Here is a 22,166-nt window from a genome sequence, read left to right as displayed (position 1 = left end):
CTGCTGCAGCCCCGCTCCTGTGAAGGAGGCATGGGCTCCAGATGGTTGGAGGAGTTGCAGACACAATCTCTGTGCTTGGCAAGACGAGAAATATGAGGTCTGGCAAGGACCACTGGGCTCAGAGCTTGGCTGAAGAGCCCCTCGTGTCCTAGCGGTATGGGAACCCCGATGATACCTTATCTTTTCCCAGCGCTCCACTGGGAGGGGACTGGCTCAGTGGCTGGGCAGCCAGGACAGCAGTAAAGAAAGAACAGCCCAAGCAGTCCTCTCTGCACACCGGCAGCGTTCAGCATCGACGGGGTCGTGTCCGCACTGCACCGTTTCCTCCAGCCTCCCCTCCTCTCACACTTGCTTTTCCTCCGCTGACTCGTTCACCCGGCATCATCGCTCTTCTCACTCCCCAGGACTCCCTTGCTCTTCTCCCCAGCCCCTTCTTTGGGATTCAATCCGAACTCCTAACTACACCCACGACAAGCTCATGCTACGCAAGTGATGCTTGCCGGTTTTATTGTTTCCTGCTGGCTTCGTAACAGCCCATAACATGTCTGCTCCTACAGACTACAGGACTAAAGGTCCCTTGAAGTGAAGGCCATCTGATACTGTGTTGACGCCATGTGCCATAACAAGATCTAAGTCGCGGTTGATTCCTTCATCGTTTCTGTAATCCGGGTATGATGGATTCTCCAAGTAGTTTGCCACAGGATGCTGAAGCTCTGAAATGCCAAGGTGAAGCACGAAGACAAAACAGTCGCTCAGTTGCTATTGTAAAAGGATCCATTCTGACCAGGATTAGTGCTTCATCTAGACCATCAGCGCAAAGCACTATTTTCTCTGGAACGAGAGTCTGAATTTTACATAGCTTATGTAGACATTGTTTACTCTGAGAAGTAAGAGTAATCCATATTGGATGTGACAAAGTATAAGTGACTGGAAAACTTCATATTTCTAGCTTACAAAGCACAGAAACTAAACAAAACAAGGAGCTGCAGCTCCCTGAGTTTAGCTGAAATTTGTGATTTACTTAGACTGTGAACTTGAGTAACTAAAAGGCATAATAAATCAAAAAGTCTCCTATCCATCATTTTTTGATTGCTTCAGCCAACATCTTGATTTTATCCAGGCTGAGCTTCCGTCAACTCTGAGGTTAAAAGCAGTCACCTCTGCTACCTTCTACTTGCTCAAAGAAAATAGAGGAGCCACTTCCAATGGAGCTGTTCTTACCCTGGACAACCTGAAAGTGTCTTTACCAGTGAAGTTTACAACGATACCACAGCATTCTTGCACAACCTCTCTTGGAAGAAGTGTAATAAAATTGTAAATTAATGCTAGAAAAAATGGGGTTTTAAGAGCATGTCCTATGCAACTTCAACAAGTTATTGGCTCTGCCTATAACCTGCAAAAGGTTGAAAACCAATTTTTGTTTTCCTAACAGTGGCTACCAGAATTCAACTAAGCATTTAAGGAAATCATTACGATTTTAATTGATTACAGTGGAGTTGTGGAGAATAACTGCCTAAACAAATCTGGTGCAAACAACAGAAGCTAATCAAGGAAGCAGGAAAATCGAGCTGTAATTATGAAATGGTTCTGCATTTTAGGCTTTGCTACATCTTGGAAGTAGAAGTTTTATTAATTTACTTTACTGACACTGTGACTGCCTCTAGTGAGAAACTTTACATGTTCTATGGAAAAAAAGACACAGCAAACTCAGCACGTTCCCATTCAAGTTGCAGTACAGGTGGTGTCTTTTTCTAAAAACATCTGACATGATTTAATGGATAGTATTTTGCTTTGTTTGCTAAATTAATCTTAGTGTGTTTTTTAGCAGATCTTTGTGAGGCAAAATCCATCTTTCAGCTCTTTGTAATTTGAAGGAGTTGCATAAGCAAATTTAAAACAACAACAACCCAAAAAACCCTCTGGTCTGTGCACAAAGCTGCAATCAGAGCACAATACAAGGATTACCTTTCAGATCAGTATAAAATTACCATCATAACATTAAAATGCTACTTCCTACTGCTCTCCTACAGATACCGCCTACCTCTAACTTCTGGATAACCGATGCATTCGTAATATATGCAGCACTTATACATAATAGCTTCCTGAATGCAGTAAGACAGGAGATTTGGTGCAATTCAACTGACAAAGCAAAAGTTCCAGCGAGGCAAAAATATGTTTTCAGGAAGCTTCTTTTCTCCAGGTGTCCAGAAATACGTGCCAAGATGATCTGCTCCAGGATTTTCCCACAGATCACAGTTAGGCTAACAGAGCTGTAGTTCCCCACGTAGTATTTTTGGCCTTTTTTTGAGGATGGGTGCAGCACTTGCCTTTCATCTCTGTTATCTTTCAAGGATGACTGGGCACACTTGCAAACTCACCTGGTAGATTCTGAATTCCCCAGACTTCATGGTGACAGATGATTGCATTCATGTCTACCACCTTCAGAAAAACTGCAATGTGCACTGCTGAAATTTGCGGTAACTTCTCCACATACTACCTTTCAGCTGATTATTTTCCTAAATATGAAATTTGTAAATCCTGCTAATATATCCACAACTAACATTATATTTCCAAAACTCAATTCTTACATAACTAGAATTTAATTTTTAAATCTGTGGATTTAGTGACAGCATTGATGAAAGCTTGAAGATAGTTCAAGCTCTGCAAACCCAGTTGAAAAGCAGAAAAGGACAGTTCAGGTCCTTTGCCCCTTTGGAAATCTCACTCAATGAAATTAAACAGTAGTAGAGATTGAAATAATCCTGAAATACTTCGAGAGAAGTGGGAGTGGTCTCAATACAGTAGAAGAGAGAGCATTTACTATGCAAGATAAACCATTTCATATTTGCAACCATTTGTTTGAGCTTCATTCTAAGGAATTCTATTTAACGTGAAAAGCAAATGTGTCTTGTATTCTGTGGCCATAGTACATGTCCAGTGATTTTAACATTATTGTCATCCCTCTAGCAGAAACCTAGGGTGAGTCTAGGCCTATATCATGCTTTATTTATGACTACCTATCCTTTTCACTGTGGGGTACCTTGGGTAGACTTTTGAGGCTCTCCACAAACTGACAATCTACTTTGGAGAAATATCCCAAGAGGGAAGAATAATCATTTCCAAATTTATGCAATTTTGGCACATTGTAGGCAAGGGAAATTGTGTCTGGATTTTCGCAGAGAGACTGAATTAAAGTTTTCTGTAACAAAGTAAAGAGAAATATGTTTTCTGCAGTGTCCCCAGCCTGGACTATTTCAAGAGCCACAGAGAGCTTTCTGAGTCAGAAGAGCCAGTATCTTGAGCAAGGAATCCTACTAAGCAAGCCTACTTTCTCTTTCAGATTTCTTACATTCCAGGTACAGATGCGGTATCTTTTGGCTGAAAACAACACAGGGGAGGGGGTAAGTATATACACAGAATGGTAACATCAGTTTTCAGTACCCCACCTCCTTCTGGGAAGGAACCCCCTTTATAGAAGAATAGTGTTACTAGTATTTAGTGGGGTCTGATACAGTTGTCTTAGCAGGACTTTTCTGAAAGGCTTTACAGAACAATGCAGTCGTTTCAAAGAAGCCACAAACTCCACACCCGGCTCCATAAAGGGCAGCTTGTAGCTGTAATGCAGTCTGAGATTTATCAGCAATCCAACAGGAAAATTGTCACCTGTGAAGTTTCTGGAAAACTTAAGACTGAGCTCCAAAATGGATCACTTTCCCATAAGATGGATCCACACAAGAACTGCAACGTCAGGCATGTCATCTCATTTTTCTGAACTTACAGAAACACATTCTTTAACTGCCAAGGCAAGCTGAGCACAACTGAGGGAGGCATCCCATAGCTGAAGGAATTAGTTGTGGTAGGTGATCTGCAGCAACCTGGACAACAACCAGGCATCCAAAGACCCTGAGGAAGTCCAGTGCACGTGGTCTATGCGTGGGAAGTCTGTACGGAGCAAACCAATGTTGTATGTCAACACTGGCAGTACTGGATTGGACAGACACTGAGGCACCATCTGTGACTGACCAGCCAGCCTAGGCGATCTGAAGAGAATCTCTCTTCCTCATGAATCAATTAACACCGTGCCTCATTTGTCTGTCCTTCATCCCTGATTGACCTGGAAGTGCAGGGGGCATCTGAGGAAGATGATCGTGACAACGAAAATGCGGTGCCTCAGAAAGAAGCAGCGAGAACACTGGCACTCGGAGGTTTACTTGAGACAGTCGCACAGGGAAAGCAATTGAAATACTACGCAAGAGTGACCTGTTCTGAGACTAGTCTGACAAGGTCACAAAGGCACTGACAGATTTCATTTGTCTTAAAGAAATCTCCTGATGAAAATCTCAGGCCTGTAAGCAAACGTCTCTTATTTTAAAATAAAAAAGCATCTATTTTACTTTTTCTGTGTTGAGAAAACCAAGACAGACCTTAAGTCAGCAGTCGATGATCCTGGAGATCCTGCTTGTGCTTCTCTGTGCCTTATGCACACTCCCTGTGTACTGAACTGTGTATGTTTCTACATGCACCTTCTCCTATCACATTCCTTTTTATAGGAAAAAATACTTCATTATTGTTAAATATCCAGCTGTTGACATTTTTAACAAGCATGTCCTTCAAGAACAGAGGGTATGCCTGTGTATCTATGTCTCATGATACTCCTAATTTCAGAAGGAAAAACTGTGTTCTCATTCTAGTGTCACCAAAGGAACACAAATGTAAATTATTAAATGCATTCCTTATGTAGTATGCCATCTCCTTTGCTCAAAAGCAATGAGATAAGAGCTATCAAAATTAAGACGCATTAATTGGGAACACTTCAGAACAACAGCTATTGTTGTTTTCCCAGTCTGGAAAGCAAGCAAGTATACACCTGTCAGTATGGATTAAATGCAGAAAAAACACCTGACAGGGAGAACTGGTGAGGTTGTTTATACTGGCCATTTTGAAAAGAGACAAGAACAGACAAGAAAGAAAAGGTGTGAATGCAGTTAGGCGTGGAATTAGTGGCACGTGAATTCATCAGTAGTATTTAGTCCAGATGTAGTCCTTTTAAAGTAAAAGTTGGGGTATGAGACTATTACAAGGTGGTGAGCAACCAATTTCCTCTTCACTGCCATGTTCCTAAATGAATGTCAGTCTGTCTATTCTCTATTTGTAAATGGAAAAGTAGCATTTCCTTACTTAATGTACGGTTAAAAGCAAGACCAAGTAAGTGCCTTGAAAATAGCGTGCCACAAATTTACATTTGTTTGGGTGCTATGGAACATGTTGGGGTAGCTGATGAAGTGCAGACACATTAATCAGGAAGAAATGAACAGATGTATCCTAAAGCTTTGGTTTAATATGGAAATTTGACTAATGTAACCTCTCTATATGCACATCCAGAAATTGAGCAGAACAATTTTGGAAGATGACAGAGGCCATACACACAATGGCAACACCTCACCCAACCCTTTCTTTGCCCACAGCCAGGTAACCGAAGATAGGTTCTATAGATTTCTAGCAATACAAACTACTTCTGGTATGAGAAACTGTACTCTGCCAGCAGTCCTTTGTGGCATCTCCTCAGGGCCATGAGCAGAGCAAGTACCCCACACAGAACAGCCAGGGCACCTGAGAACGACTCACTGCAGTATGCGATATGTTCAACAGGCAAATATTTTGGTCTAGCTGCTTCAGGGGAGTGCCCTTAAACCTGGCTCCCACCCCTTTTGGTTATCCTACAGGCACAGGAGCAGCAGCCTTGCATGAGACAGGTTGATGTCTACATCTTGGTATGCTCTGCTGAAGCTCCTGTTCATCCACAGGAGTACTACCTATAATAGTTTCCTTCCTTTTTTAGTGCTGTTCCTAATCAAGAACATTTTAATTGGAGAAAAAACACGTGGGCAGGTTGTGGTGTATATAAAACTATAGTCACATACCCTATAAACAGAGTGCTGTGCAGTTCATTCATGCAGTGAGACATACAGCATGACCTAGAAGTTCAGTAAGAATCAGTATTCCCTCCATCCTACAGAGCACGTTCTCTAATAGAAAGCAGGGCCACAGGGAGCTTCGAGGGGTCATAGAAGTTCATCCAACGACCTGAAGAAAAATCAGTTGTACTTAACAGCTTAACATTTGCTCGCAATGCCCACTCTGAAAGATCTTAACTGCACTTACGATTAGGAACATTTTTATTTTTTTTTTCAGTAAATTGATTTCCAAACTTTTCACCCTGTCCTGGAGAACAAATTATCTGCTTTGTCTTTTTGATAACCTCTTCAACAGAAAAATGTAGGTACCTTTCCAGTCATTTCTAAACTAGACCTAAACTCTTCCAGCCTCCCCTAATGGATCATATGTTGCAGATCAGTGACCATTTCAACTGTTCTCTTCTGAAATTTCTATGTTCTACTTAATTACTGGGCAAACCTACTCTTGAATAGAGAAAAAGGAATAATTCTTGTCTCCTATTTGTATTACCCTATGTGGCTGCTGCTTTCATATAGTTTGCAATCCACCTAAGACCAGTTAGTAGCTTTTTTTCTTAACTACTGATAATCAAGAGTATGTCATCTAGTTTTCATAGAGCTGATCATTGTAATTCAAGTAAAACTACTATAAGGTTAAAGATTAAAATGGCAATTATATGCCATTTTCATTTCCTTCTTCACTGCCATTTACAAAAAAAGTACTGTAACATCTTTGTGACTTTAACCCCTTTATAGCATATCTTGTGAAGTGCTGCCCTTTTCCTTCCTTAATTTTTAAAAACTAGTGTTTTACATATATATATACACATATTTAATATCGCTAAAGTTTGTCTTCTTTATCCCAGAAAAAAAAAGATAAAGGACTAAAGAATAGGAAAATTCTGGTCTTAATGCATATGAAAGCATGTGTTAATAAAACTAATACATTAGCTATTTTATTTTTGCAATGTCAAGCAGAACAGATTAAATACTGGCTACAACCCCACTTATTCCTTGCAGAGTTTCTTAAAATGTTTATTTTTCTGTAAGAAACACTTTTCACTTTGAATTCATTGTTCCTTATACAATAAAATAAAGCTGCTATTATATGAGATTTCACAGACTTCATTCAAACACGCTTTTTTTTTCAGTAATAAGAAAAGGTTTTGATGACTTTGCTTATAGGAAGAGGGTCCCTAGATAGACAGAGGAAGTTCAGACCAAAGCCAAACAAGTTGCACTTGCTCCAAAATAAATTTTCCTGCCCCTTTAGAGTCAAACAGCTTACATGGCTACCGTATACAGTATTTCCAAAATTGTTTTTCTGCACTTTTAACCCTGTTTCTAAAGGAAGGAGCATCAGAACAATTCCAAATTTGAATGAAGCAACTCTCTTGTGTAAGCTAAGGACATGAAGTTCTCAAACAGAAATTTATTTTTATCATTAAAAAGAGAACAAATAAGAACATCAAACTTTATCCTTTGAAACAAGCAGCCTTCAAACATGAGTCCATGGATGTTGAAAGAACTCTACAATTTTAATGCACTACCCTTCATAAATCTGAAAAATAAACTTATCAAGTTCCCATTTGAATTTGTTGAAAGTATACCAGTTCTTTTCTGAAAAGTACACACTGCCCTGTACAAAACTACATGAAATTTGGTGTAAGTTTCAGGAAGAGTTTCAGAACAGCAATACTGAACTTGGTTAGGACTCCAACTCATAAACTGCCCTTTCCACTTTATGTCTCTTCACCCTTCTGTCTACATACTGTCCCTCAGTGGCACTCTTTGCCCACTCTCCCATTAATAAAATACTTTTATTTAAGTATCACTACTTTAATAAAAACTTTATGAATGAAAGTTTCAGATTGAAAAGAAACATATTTTGCGGTGGGGTACATTAGTGTTTTTATTTCTAACCCTTCCTTTCATGAAGACAATAAGGATTCATCATTCACAAAACAACAGACCAAATCTTTTAACAAAAGCAAATTTCCTCTCACTCTGCATAAAAAGCTTCAGCATTTATGCTGTATCAGTGACCCACAGAAAGGCTTCTGTGCAGCACTGCATAGTAAATTGATCACCTACAGAACAAAACTGTCAAAGTCATACAGCCTTTACTGCAATTTGAAGTGGTAATAATACTCAGGATTATGGCACCATTTTTTCTCTAAAGATTTCAGAGCACATTGCTGAAGAAACTAAGCATCAATTTCTTCATTAAAGGGAAGACAAGGACTTAGGAGGAGCTGTTGACTCCCTTGAGGGTAGAGAGGCCTTGCAGAGAGATCTTGACAAATTAGAGGGCTGGGCAATCTCCAGCCTCATGAAATTTAACGAGAGCAAGTGCCGGATTCTGCACCTGGCAAGGGGCAACCCCGGCTGTACGCACAGACTGGGGCGAGAGGCTGGAGAGCAGCCCCGCGGAAAGGGGCCTGGGGGCTCTGGTGGAGGCCAGCTGGCCACGAGCCAGCCGTGTGCCCTGGCAGCCAGGAGGGCCAGCCGTGCCCTGGGGTGCGCCAGGGAGGGCATAAAGCTGGCACAGAGCCTCCAAGGGAGGGCTACAAATATGGCAAAGGATCTAGAGGAGAAGACATATGAGGGTCCTGGGTTTGTTCAGCCCCGAGCAGAGCAGGCTGAGGGGAGGCCTCATGGCGGCCTGCAGCTCCCTCACGAGGGGAGCGGAGGGGCAGGCGCTGAGCTCTGCTCTCTGGGGACAGCAACAGGACCCGAGGGGACGGCATGGAGCTGGGACAGGGGAGGGTCAGGCTGGGTGATAGGGAAAGGTTCTGCACCCAGAGGGTGGTCGGGCACTGGGACAGGCTCCCCAGGGCAGTGGTCACGGCACCGAGCCTGTCGGAGTTCAAGAAGTGTTTGCACAATACTCTCAGACACAGGGTCTGACTTTTGGGTGGTCTGTATGAAACCAGGAGTTAGACTCGGTGATCCTTGTGGGTCCATTCCTGCTTGGGATAGTCTCTGATTCTATGGCTAATCATGGACACAAAATGTTCTTAAATATTCTAGAATGACTTCTAATGAGAAAAAAGTAACTTTTTTTTTCACCTTCCAACTTCAGATAGTGAGACGAATAACGTAACAAATTACAGCATTTTCCTGACATGACTGTCATATAAACAACATATCTAAGTTACTTTTCAGATACCATTTTAATTGAAGAATACTTCATGCAAGCAACATTGCAACTCACACTGAAGCCCTTCAGTTATGAGAAACAATACTCAGTAAAATTGCACAGAAAGTAATTAAATACAGATGGAATAATCCCTATCGCAATAATCAAAGGGGTTATGTTTCTACAGTAATTCTAAATACAAAAGTTGAGGAAAAACTTACCTTATTCAAGACACTGATGAACTTAGACTGATCAGAATATATATACATATGTCTACAGTATTTCAATCCCACATTATAACAATAAACTTTTTTCCTCTCTTTAAAAAAAAAAATCTATTTTTTCCCACTTAAATACAGTCTTGTAATTTCCTTTTTAGTTATCAGTTGACTAACAAAGACTTGCACGATGTATACCTAACCAACTAGAATTATTATGTATAAGAAATATTAGAAAGAATTGATCTAAAACATCAGAAATGAAAATTTTCTTCAAGTCTTGGTATCTGACAGATTTTAAGAAACATAATGTTTTTTTTAGCTTTATCACAAACTTTTTTTAATGGCATAAGTATAGTGTTACTGTTCTTTTATAGCCCAAAGGGCAAAACTTTTGCTATGATACTTTAAAACTCCAGATCTTATTAAATTTGAGAGAAGGATGTTTTTTCTTTTCTGTAGTCTGCTTTCTTTACTACAGAATAACATAATCTTTCTTGAATTTGAATATCAGATTTGCATATTTCAAAGAAAAAATCTTTTTTAAAAAGAGAAATAATTATACTACTTAACATGAACTGAGAAGGGAAAGAGACAAACTGGATGCAGCTAGAAAGAACAGAAAGATGATATCAACAGCTAACTGAGTATCTTTTGTATGCTATCATGCTATCATCCTTCTAAGCACAAAACGTACGAGCAACAAATGTCATCTTACTTCTGAAAGACATTTAGGAAAACTGCAAGCCTGAACATTTCATGACATGCCATTAAATTTGATTATCTAATTCAGCAAATTGAAAGGAAAAAAAAAATATTCCATTATTTCCCACTGCTTTATGTTGGTTGGTATGTTGATTAGCAAAGAGACATAAAGTGAATTGGAACAGAAATTTACTATACTTTCTGAGCCAATACCAGTTCATGTTAAATGAACTGGTTAATGCTAATTAAAGTTCATGCTAATACCAGTTCATGTTAAATTATTCCCGGAGTCAGAGTGAGGACGGAAGAGGTAACATGCCAAGAATATGGAGACAGTGCTTAAAACAAAAGAAAAAAAAAATCAAAAGAATCAGAGATTTTCAAATAAAGAAGCTACCACGATGCCTTTTAAATGAACGACTGTATGGTCCTGCTTTGTCAAGTAATTACAGATGAAGAAGCTTTAAAGTGAGATAGAACTGAAAGCTGAGAATTGTTGATGGAAGCCTGCTAAGAATGGGAAGAAGTACTGCACAAGAAGAGCAGAGCGCGTAGTCTCAAAATCACTGCTAGTAGACTTGAAAACGAAGTTTAGGATGTCATTTAGATGCTAAAACCAGAAGAAGTATGTGCCTAGATAGAATACTTCTCTTCAAAAATGCCTTGTCCTTTCCTTCAGAAATTAAAAGGGTTATATAAACACTAAGAGGTTCTCATTTGCCCCAAAGTACATTTTACTTGTAAACAATTTGTTTTTGTAATCTTCAGTTCTTCCAATGCTACTTTTTTAAAGCATTCATCACAAATTTGAATTGAGGTCTTTACTTTTGCATCATTACACAGAACCTGATTTCCAGCGATTTTTCCAAAAGCAAGTGATCCCCACCGTTCTTTTAACAATATGAATCTAAAGGAAAACTTTCTTAACCATGCTTAGCAAGTAAACAGATTTCTAATGTGAATGAAAGCTAAACTGTTCTTCTCATTGTCTGGCAGATTTTTTTTTACTCCACTCTTTGTGTATCTAAGATTTTACAGAAATGCCCGCTGAATATTACTTAAAGAAAATAGACAAACAGGATTCTCTGCGTACAGACTGCAAAACCTTGGCACAGGCTTGTGCTTTTTCTCTGTCACTACTCAGGCAGAGCGCGCTACATTTAAATAACGAAGAGTTCAGTTTATTCCTGCTTAGTAGTAAACACATCCTTACAGTCCTGTAGTCAATGCAAGTTAGTCCTAGTTCCAATTCCATTCATGTTGCCTAAATTCCTAATAATATTGAGAAGACTGCTTCTATACGGTTCATGATGCATAATTACACTACTCAAAACTCAGCAAACTTTAATCACAGATAGGGACATATATCCTCTGAGATAAAATTAAATATACACACACATATATTTATCAATTAGCACCATCTAGTGGGGTCGGTACATTTTATGCGATATGAGAAGTATGCAGCTCACTGTTCAGGTTTTTCTACATTTTCTGCAACATGTTATGATTCAGTGCAGGTCAAATAATTAATGAAATTCAGATTAAAAAAAAAAAAAAAAAAACTGTCTCATTTAATTCATAGCACTGTATTACTCCACTACAAATCACATTTTAAGAAAAGTACTGACACTGAAAGCTACAAGTACATACACATGGAAATTTACTCATGGGAGAAAAAAAACAACAAACTTTTAGACATTCCTAGACACGCAAAACACAATTACTATTTCATTACTGTTTTGTATTTTGACTCATCTGTTCTCCTATTTAAAGACTGGTAGATTTTCATTGAGAAGAAGCTACTTTGAAGCATGCAAACAATGAGAACACTTTTATTTAAAGAACAATAAGGTCTTCATCATCAGAGCATAATTATGTTGTAAACACAAGTATTGATAAAATCAGATCAAAGTGTCACAAACACAATGCAAAATGCCAATATAATTACAGATTGAAAAATTCCAAGTAATTAATTTGAGAGAAGTTCCCTACACTAAAAACTGATACTCAGAACTAACCATGTTCATTTATCCTATTTCTCAAATATGAACACTATAAATTGATTTTCTGGTCAGTTTTACATTAAAAGCTGTGGGGACTTAAGTTATGCAACTTAACTGTTGTGCAAACTTAATTATGCTGAAGAATTTCAAATGCAAAAGCTACCTTTAGAAGTCCCCTGTGCATCAACTGTATACAAGAAAGCCTCAAAAATCAAGGCAGCAGCATGTGAGGATGCTTAAATGCAACACTGAGAAACGCCAGGCAGAATCTATCAGCTGCCAACGGCAAGCTAACTACAGGTCTTACTGCTCCCTTCTCTCTGTGCCTGCTTCCAATTCACATTAAATAAATAAGACAAAACAAAATAGAAAACAAAAGCATATTATCACTAAAGTAAGCATGTGCTAATAATAGTACTAGGAGAAAGAATTTTAAGCACTTGCTTGAACGCTCTAATGAAACCGTGGCCATGAAAACAACAAAGAATGCCTACAAGGCAATGATTTGCATTCCTACTTTAATTTGTTTTTAAAACAAAAGTAATTGACAGTTAACAATTTTCCAAACAGATCACAACAAATCAAGTGGAACTTGGACAATGAGGGACATCTTTGCTGAAATCCCAGACCTAAAGGCAATATGAAAACTTTAAGTTGGAAATCTTAAATAAATAAGTAAAAGACCATTAAAAAAAAAAAAAAAAAAAAAAAAAAAACACTATACTGGTTAGTAAAGGATGGTCTTCTGTTCTTCCCTGCTATCCCTACTACATGTGGTGCTAGGGGTAAGTTTTATTTTTGTTTCTGAGAATAATGGTAAACTTAGTAAAAATTCAGAAAAAAAAAATATGAGGTAAATATGTAAATATGCAGAAAAAAATAAGATCAATAAAAACAGCAATGGAAGATTTCTAGTGAGGATGTTACAAGTCACGAAATCTAAGAAGAGAAGATGAAGATGCCTGCACAGCACACCCAGGTGTCAGGGTACAACTAATTTATTTAAACTAAACAGAAATAAAGAGATTCTAATAAATGAATTAATACAAACAAAACCAAACAAGGGTTATAATAAAAGTTTTCATTAAAATAACAATGAAGACAGCCTCTGAATTTCATTTAAAAGGATAGAGAGTTGTGTTAGGAATAAAATGTCCCAAATAAGTACAACCAGATAATGAAATGGTGGTAATGGATAGTACTGTTCCCTCAAATCTTCCTGCAGAGGACAAAGAAACACCAACAGTGAAATGGAATGTGAGTTGTAGGGTAAAGAAGAATGTGAAAAATAATAACAAAATACTGAAAAAACTGTGCAATAACTTAGGAGAGATTCTTCTCCTTACCTTTTCAAGTCACTTCACTTCAGGTTTTTGCACCAAACCATCCAAACATGCAAACTGATTTTAAAGGAACCTTCAAATCTAGCAAACATTCATTCTTTTTTATATCAGGAGTAACACAAATCTATTTGTACAGGTGTACACAATTACAGCCTTGCTATAGCTTTAACTTTCGGCAAGCAGGTAGAGTAACAGCAGAAATTGCCTCATGATGGAGGAGGCGACAGGAACAAAAATAACAGAGCTACTACTAGCCACTACCGTTTTAAAATAGAATATATAGATTACAAGACTACAAGATTAGCAATTTTATTCTACAAGAAATAAGGATCTATGAAAATACAAACCGGTGATACAAAAGTATCAACTACTGGGATGCCAAGAGATTTCCTGATAGTTTCCAGACAGGAACTCCCCACCCCGGCCCCATTTATTTCAAGTAGGATTCACCCAAAGCATCAGCCAGCATGATTTAGCCTGATTTATATTGCATTTGGATATGCACCACTAGCAATAAACAGAAGTTTAAATAATATCAGGAAGAAGTATCACAAAATCAGGTAGTATTTTGCACCATTTTATGGCATAGACGAGTTTTAACATTAACAGAACAAAAGGAAAAATAATATTTCTTTCTGTATTACTTGAAGATTTTTCTTGCACTTAATAAATTAAGAAATTACAAATATCCACCTAAACTCAATGGAACTGCCCCAGGTCAACTGAAATACAGTGAAGCACCCTCTAAGTGTATCCGTCTTTGGATGATCAGTCTCAGTTAGACTGAGAACAAGAGGCTGCTCTTAACAACATTCTTAGAAGTCTGGAAAATCAGCGGAAAAACTGAAATAAGTAAAAACCACCATGACATTCCCATGGAGAAGGCATGACAGAATGGTTAAGAAAGTGTTAACAGGAATAACAAAAGGAGAATAGATGCACAGAACATAAAGGGAATTAAAGATCTGTCATCGATTTAAAACTAATTTAGCAGTATGAGAGTAAATATAAAATAATCCACTTCTAAATTAAATAGCAATACTCAGAAAACAAAGAGAGAGCACAGAATTGGGAAAGAAGATGCAATCAAGCCATAGGTCTTCCACAGTGGTTACCTGATACACAACAAGGAAAGAACAAAACATTGCTTCCCCTTTGGGAGAAGGCAATAATAATAGTAAAACTTGGGCAGATTATTAGTTAGAGTTAGTCAGAAATTGGTAGAAAGCGGATGTTTGGAGATGAAAGAGCGCAGGCATACAACTACAAATATTTTGCTGCTTGGCATGTGCTATGGTATGATTTGTAGTTAGCGATTAATGATATACCAAGCTTCAATATGGCCAGCTTGGTATTTCAACTGCCAGATTAAGATGATTACAATCATGGGTTACTTTTTTTCCTAGAATCTTTGAAATGTGGAAATTCCAAATTGTACCGACTTATGGTTTGATCCTGATTAAAGCCGTGTATGTCTGTAGTGTCATTACCAGATTATTTAATCCCTAAATCTCAGCAGTAACTGCTCTCTTCCATGAAACCCAATCTGCAAAGTGGATTAAAATTCAAGATACTTTATGAAGATGATATCCATAGTAAATGTAAAGCAGTAAATGTGAAGCTATCCTATATTTAATCGCTAGCATTTACAGCTGGCAGGTTTTCTTTTTCCTTTTTAACCCTTTAACTTCAGTATAATTGAGGCAAAGTCACATTTGTGAATGTGACACCACTTGTCACTTCACCTTGTGCTTACTGTGACTTCTAGCAGAAGACAACAGGAAAAGTTTGGAAGAGACAGGGAGACAATACAGACTTGTTGCAGAACGGACAAAATAAAAATGTTTGACCCTACCACTCAATAAATACAATTATTTGTCAGGGAGAGTCACATCATACCTGAGCCACTGGGGCAGAGAAGAACCGATGACTCCAAGGCTCAGAACTTTCTCCTCTCGGCAGCAATGACTTCATGTTACAGAGCTATGAAACAGGGCGATGGGGAAAGGTAGCAAGAGGGAAATAAGAGGAAAACCAACCCACAAATGAAGGAGAGAGCAGCAAGTGCATATAGTTGGCATAACATTCTCTGAAAGAAACAGTTCTGAAGCACAAAATGTGTCTTTGATGACCAGCGGATGCATCAGAGGTGTACTGATGCAGCTAGCAGAGTGAGTGAAAGTAAGCATAATGGAATTAAGAACAAGATCTAGAATTCTGTAGTAAGAATTGATGGCTTTATTGACTATATTCTATGATTTTATTCCCTTGCATCAATAACATTGCCATCAATACCTTGAGCCAGCAGTGTGCCCAGGTAGGCAAGGAGGCCAAAGGCATCCTGGCCTGCATCAGACATAGCGTGGCCAGCAGGACCAGGGATTGCCCCTCTGTACTCAGCTCTGGAGAGATCACACCTCCAGGACTGTCTTCAGGTCCAGAGGAGGGCCACAAGAATGATCAAAGCACTGGAGCACCTCTCCTGCATGGCCAGGATGAGGAGCTGGCGTTGTTCAGCCTGGAGAAGAGAAGGCCTTGGGGAGACCTTACAGTGGCCTGCCAGTACCTAAAGGATAGGAAAGCTGAGGAGGGCCTCTGTGTCAGGGGTGTGGTGATAGGGCAAGCAGGAATGGCTTTATACTAAAAACGGCTAGATATAGATTAGATATTAGGAAGAAATTCTTTACTGTGAGTGTGGTGAGGCCCCAGCACAGGCTGCCCAGAGAAGTTGTGGATGCCCCATCCCTGGAGGTGCTCAAGGCCAGGCTGGATGGGGCTTTGGGCACCCTGGTCTGGTGGGAGGTGTCCCTGCCCATGGCAGGGGGTTGGAACCAGGTGACCTTTAAGGCCCCTTCCAACCCAAGCCATTCTGTGATTCCATGATTAATGAATTTGATCACATGTGCAGGTACATGCATGCTTGTACCAAACTTCACAAACTTTAAGCTGGACCAGCCAGTGTGAGGAGACCCACATGTCAAAGGGGTCACGGTCTGAACCATCGGCTGGGTAAAGCACCATGGCTGTTTAGCTGCACCCACAGCACTACCAGTGATACTGGAGGAGACTGTAAATGTGGGTGTGCTTATAAATCCAGAGCATGAAGGTGTGTGCATTTTCACTGATGAATTTCAGCCCTAATCAGCTGCAGAGGAGAAAGAGGACGAAGCTGTCTGTTTTTTTTCTGTATGGCTGATGTGGCTGATGGCACTTATGTAGGTACAGGCACTGCTCTGTGGTAGCTGCTCTGGCCAGCTGTGCACCTAGGAACAGGTACCCAGCCCCACCACTTGTTTCACCTGCGAAAGGGAACAAGAGAGACCACCTCCCTGAGATTGGGACTGAGGAACCTCTTCATCCTTGTGAGCACTGGACTGGGCTTCTTCAGCTGAGACAGGATTCCTCAAGTCCTGGGGTCTGCTGCATTTGGCAACTTTCCTAACACCCTCAAAGTCCAGCACTGATAGAATATAAAGGATTAAATATGTTGTATATGTCTTTTATACACTCACTGCCTTAACTTTCCTAAGAGACAAGGAATTAATCCAATCTAATCATTTAGTAGATGGGAAATAGAAGCCTGCAGGCATACAGAGGAAGGCACACTGAGGAAAAACTTGGTCTTAACTAAGTGGAGCAGCGGGAAGACAGCTGCGAAATACATGAACATAATCCAAATGTGTGCAAGTCTAAATTGCCCACTGAGGCACCAGTGCTTTTTGAAAAAAAAAATTCAAGACAGCTCTAGCTTTAGACAATTCAATGTTTTTAAAACTGTCATTGTAGGAATAGGAAAGGTGTGCTCAACCCGATTTTTGTGTCTTGCATACCTTTTAGCAGTTCAGCTGGAGCAAGCTAGCAAAAACACTCCTCTCCGCGGCATGGAAACGGAACATGTCACCACGCTGAAGCTGCTACGTCAAAGTTAATGTGTACATCTAAGTTTTGCTAGTGCACTGAAGGCGTAGTCAACTTGTATTAACTGCACATTCTAAATTACTTGTCCTTGACTTGCACAGACAAGTAAGCATTAAGTTGCTTTTCAATCACTTTTCTGCAGCTCCCTATTGGCTGCTCTGCAGCGTCTGCGCACCACCCGGACAGCACCAGCCTGGTGAGCGCTCACATGCCGGAGTTCTCAACTGCACACGACTTACGTTTGAGATTTCCCACTGACATCACCACATCTGCAAAGAGAGGACTGAATGCTACAAAGATGCACAGAAACAGCTACTAGAAAAACCACATATGGTTAAGAGAACCATTAAAAAAGGGGCTTAAGGAGGCACAGAAGAAAAAAAAAATGGGGAACAGAAAAAGGAAAGATGAGCAAAAACTGTGTGTGTATGTGTGAATTCCATACAAAGGGGGAAAGACAGTGAGGATATGTGTAATAGCACATATTACTGAGCACTACAAATTAACTTCAAGAGGATTATCTGGAGAGAGGATAAAATCAAGGCTTACAAAGATGGGAAGTTAACCTAAGCAGTAACAAAACATGCCGATATAATACACAGGCATTTGTACCAAATCTTATTTTTTAAGATTTTTATTAAATCTTATTGTATCAGTTTCAATGTTTCAAGAAGATTTTACAACTATCACATCCCATCCTTCTTAAAACTTTAGATGTTTTTGCACTGCAGAGGCTTACTTGCGTAGTTAAAACTTTCTGTTCCTAAAAGAAAAATAGCCAAAGACAGGAACAAAAGAAAAAAAATGAAACACACCCTCACATGTTCTCCTACAGAACATAATTTTTTTCATCTGCCACAAAAATGACTGCTGGTCCACAGGAAAAGAACACTGGAGAAAAACAGTTTAAAATGACATTATCCTTGGATGTCTTGGATTTATCAGACTACTGAGCAGCTTACGAGACCTTTGATTGGCCTCAGTATCATACAAAAAAATGTATCACTTTGGTTAAATAAATACTGCATGAGCTCCATAAGACAAGAAAAATCTGGGTATGAGCATGGATTTGGGTTCTCAAACTTCTCTTTGGCCTGCTGCAGAAGTTTTGTCACCAGGCTGGTATATCACACCCTCTGCAACAATGAAATTACAGACTATTTTCTTAGAAGGATTTAGATCTTCCTTCTCAATGTCCAGGACATTTTGGCTGGATTTCTGCTACTCTTTGGAGGTTTCCCAGCAGAAACTTTAAATCAATTACTACTGATCCAAAAAATGCCTCCGTCTGGAGTTTAACCTAAACCAAAGTGTTTTCACATTCCAAAGCACTGATTAATTCACAAGTTTCAAGAAGCAGTCATAGACCAACATTTCACACCTCTGAATTAATAAGCTTATCTATTTTATTCTTCATTTCAAAAGTTTGTTGGTAACCCGTACCTGCAGAAACTCTTACCTAGCCCAGCTTCTACAGCTTTCATGAGACTAAACTGTCAACAAGCCTGTTTAATTGCTGCTTTGGAAACTGATCTTGGAATTTTTTGTTATTAACAAAGTGGGCTGAAAGGAGGAGATGGTGACAGAAACAGGACTTCCTTACAAAAACCTAGATGAAAACGTGTAAGTCTCTATTATTAAACACATTAGCAGCTCTGATGTAGGAGCTGCAAGATGCTGGGGATACCGAATGTCAAAACTGCTGACAAAAGTTAGCACGAGATAGCCCATCCTGGAAGATGCCCCATCCCTGGAGGTGTTCAAGGCCAGGCTGGATGGGGCTTTGGGCAACCTGGTCTGGTGGGAGGTGTCCCTGCTCATGGCAGGGGGTGGAACTGGATGGGCTTTCAGGTCTCTTCCAACCCAAACTGTTCCACAATTCTACCCAGTTAAACTTCTACCAAGAAGTACAAAATAAAACATGAAAAAAAAAGAATTTACCATAACAGAACCCGTTCAGCAGACTTCAGGACAAAATGATGATTTACGTCCACTGGCTGCCTCTCTCCCAGCAAGTATGGTACAAATACGTTTAATTGCATCATCAGGTATGATCCGTATTTCACCACAGCTGCACTACTGCATCCATTTGGCACTAACCTGATGCGCATTTTCTCTGAAGCAAGGTTACATTGCCCATTGCTACACCTGGCCACTTCAGTAAGGCAGAGGAGCAGTTTGTCACTTCAAAGGCACAAATAAGCACCAGTATGTGTATAGCAACACACAAAGCAAAACAACATCATCCTTAATCAGAGAAGAAAAACTAAAACCATTACATATTATAGTATGTGGACACTTTGGGGTTTTAGGTAGGATTTAAAGCAGGAATCCATTTTTATTTCTGTTCCTTTTGCTCAGTTACTACCTGATGTCCTACGCTTTTATACAACAAGTGCTCAGACAAGTGAAAGGGGTCAGCGCACACACTTGAGCCAGAAACTGCATCTCAACAACAGAAGCATTTGCTCGGTGCCTGGCTGCTGGCTAGCTTTTCCTTACATTTTCCATGGCAACAGTATCAGGCTGAATAAAGATCCTGTAGTATTTTCTATAAAACTTCAATTACCTTATTTTGATTAATCTGATCACTGTTCCCATGGAAATTAAGTTTAAAGGCAGCTGACTGCCTCCAGCTAAGAGTGATCTCTCTACTTGCAGATTTCAGTTGCTGGCTATTGAACAAGTCTCCAAAAATCACTTTGGCTTCAAAAGTAACACTCAAAATTCACACGGCATTTCATATGGAATAACACCTTGCACAACACTTTTCTGAATGCAATAATTTGGATGGAAGCAAAACGAGTCAATGCTTCGGGGGTAATTACTCCAAATATTGCTAACTGTTGTTAGACAGTATCAGGCTTTCTTACAGAGTACTATTTTTTTCAACACTTTTCAACTTTAAGTAAGCAGGAAGCATATGAGCAAACTTCTATTTTGGTATACCAATTAGACCATTACCTATGAATGCTTTGGATGAGAAGAACACTGAAACACTACCACTGCTCCACGTACAGTCTATGCGTGCAACCCAAAGATGATCTGAATTTAAACAACGACAGAGGACTGCCACCTATGACCTAGTGCATCAATATTCATTAGCCCAACTAGAGTAAATTCCTTCTTCCTTCTTTTAAACGTGCCCAGCTGCCCACATCTGCACATTGTTTGGCCAGCCTGCATGACAAGGGCAAGAGCTTTATTCCTAACTCCGGCCTTCGGTAGGCTTTGCATGCCTTCTCTGACTGAGAGATGTAAACTATAACGTAAGAAGCAATCTTGCCCGCTTCTCCTCTAGAGCATGAAGAACAATTATTTTTCATTGGCCATGAATTGTTCCCAGCTGCCAAGCACCACACTCCCACCTCCTCCTCCAGATGGCCAGGTGGTAAATGCTTACTCACACTGCCTTTTCCTTCATTTTTTCCCCCATCTCCAAAGCAAACAGCACTTCAAGAGCTCCCCGTGAATTTACACAACTACAGCCTATTCCCTGTACCTGGGAGGCGCAGCTTTTTAAAAATAAATATGACTGAGAACTCTGCAGCGAGGAACCTGAAGGACTCTGACCAAAGCACCGTTTCAGTGAATGAGCTATCAGTTTCAATAATTCCACCCACTCCGAGGTGGTCTGTACATCTCTCCAGCTCCACAACACTCTCCCCTCAAACCACAATCCGCTCCGTTTGATTTAAGGCTAGGTGCCTGGAGCCTGCTGATCTCCAGTCCCACTTACTGACCCACACGTTCTCTGTTGGTGCATTTTCCAGGCCTGCTGCTCTTGGATAAGGCAGCTCCTCTGAGCTCCTCCCGAGGTACCTGTTTATGTCTGCCCTGAAATCAGAAATCCCTCTCGCCATTCCCTTACTAGGTGCAAAGATGAAAGCAACCAAAGCACCCCACAAACACAGCCTGCTGTCTCCGTACAACAAAGCAGTTAACAGAAAAAGAAGTGGTTTAGTGAGCTGCAGAAACAGCTCCAACAATAAGCTCTAAACAATAATATGAAGATTGTGTAAATATTAGTTCTAGAGAAAGTGCACACAAAGAACAAAGTAATCAGAAAGTAAATAACTTGTGTTACGAGTAAAAAATATTTCCATAGTAGCTTGAAGTCCAGAAGCAGTCAACATCGACGTCACCAGGCAGCCATGAAGAAAGCCAACTCCATCCCAGCCAGATAGCACAATCTCCTTCCTGTCTTCCATACCGTGTCATGCTCAGATCTTACTCTAATACATTCTTCTCATCCATCACCACCGTCATTGTCCTTTGATGCCGACACGGCTATTGTTCCCTTAGTCTATGGGTCATCCGTGTCACGTGTTCAGAACAATCAGCTGTGACACACAACTCACCAGAACTACTCAGAGAGACAAGTCTGTTTGCTCTATATTCTTTCAGGAGGAATATTCAGTTGTGGGGATGCTTGAGGACATGCCCATGCAGAAACATTCACCATTCGGGTGCGTGACACAGGAGGCGAATGCTCAAGATGTGTGAGGTGCATACCTGGATGTGGGCTGCAGGACGTCTGACACGTCGCGGGGCAGGGGAAGCTGCACCAGAAGACCCCCCCTCCATGAGCTCCAGGAGAACCACCACAGTTGTGAAATCTGGGCTATGTAATCACACAACTGAATTTGCATGCCAAGAATTTACATCGGGATACACTCTTGACTGTTCTAATTTTGAAGATTAAATTGCTTAGAAAAAGCTGTTAGTCATGGACACAAACATAGCAAAAAATGCAATGCAAAAACTTTCTCAGAACTTCAAGCCAAGCCACATCCAGGTAAAACCAACAGAAAATTAGCACAAATGAAGGTTTTGCAGGGCCAGCTACCAAAATACTATGCAGGCATAATTAAATCAGACTA

The 22,166-nt window shown here is 39.9% G+C and overlaps 1 protein-coding gene across 7 annotated transcripts in view; it reads right to left on the bottom strand.

The window, feature by feature from the left end:
• The window catches only part of MPP7 (membrane palmitoylated protein 7), a 146,146-nt gene that overhangs the window by 65,792 nt on the left and 58,188 nt on the right, over positions 1–22,166 (bottom strand). The gene's annotated exons all lie outside the window — the stretch shown is intronic.

The sequence above is a fragment of the Oxyura jamaicensis genome, chromosome 2 (assembly GCF_011077185.1).
Source record: "Oxyura jamaicensis isolate SHBP4307 breed ruddy duck chromosome 2, BPBGC_Ojam_1.0, whole genome shotgun sequence".
Taxonomy (NCBI): Eukaryota; Metazoa; Chordata; class Aves; order Anseriformes; family Anatidae; genus Oxyura; species Oxyura jamaicensis.
This window is presented reverse-complemented; position numbering and strand designations above follow the sequence as displayed.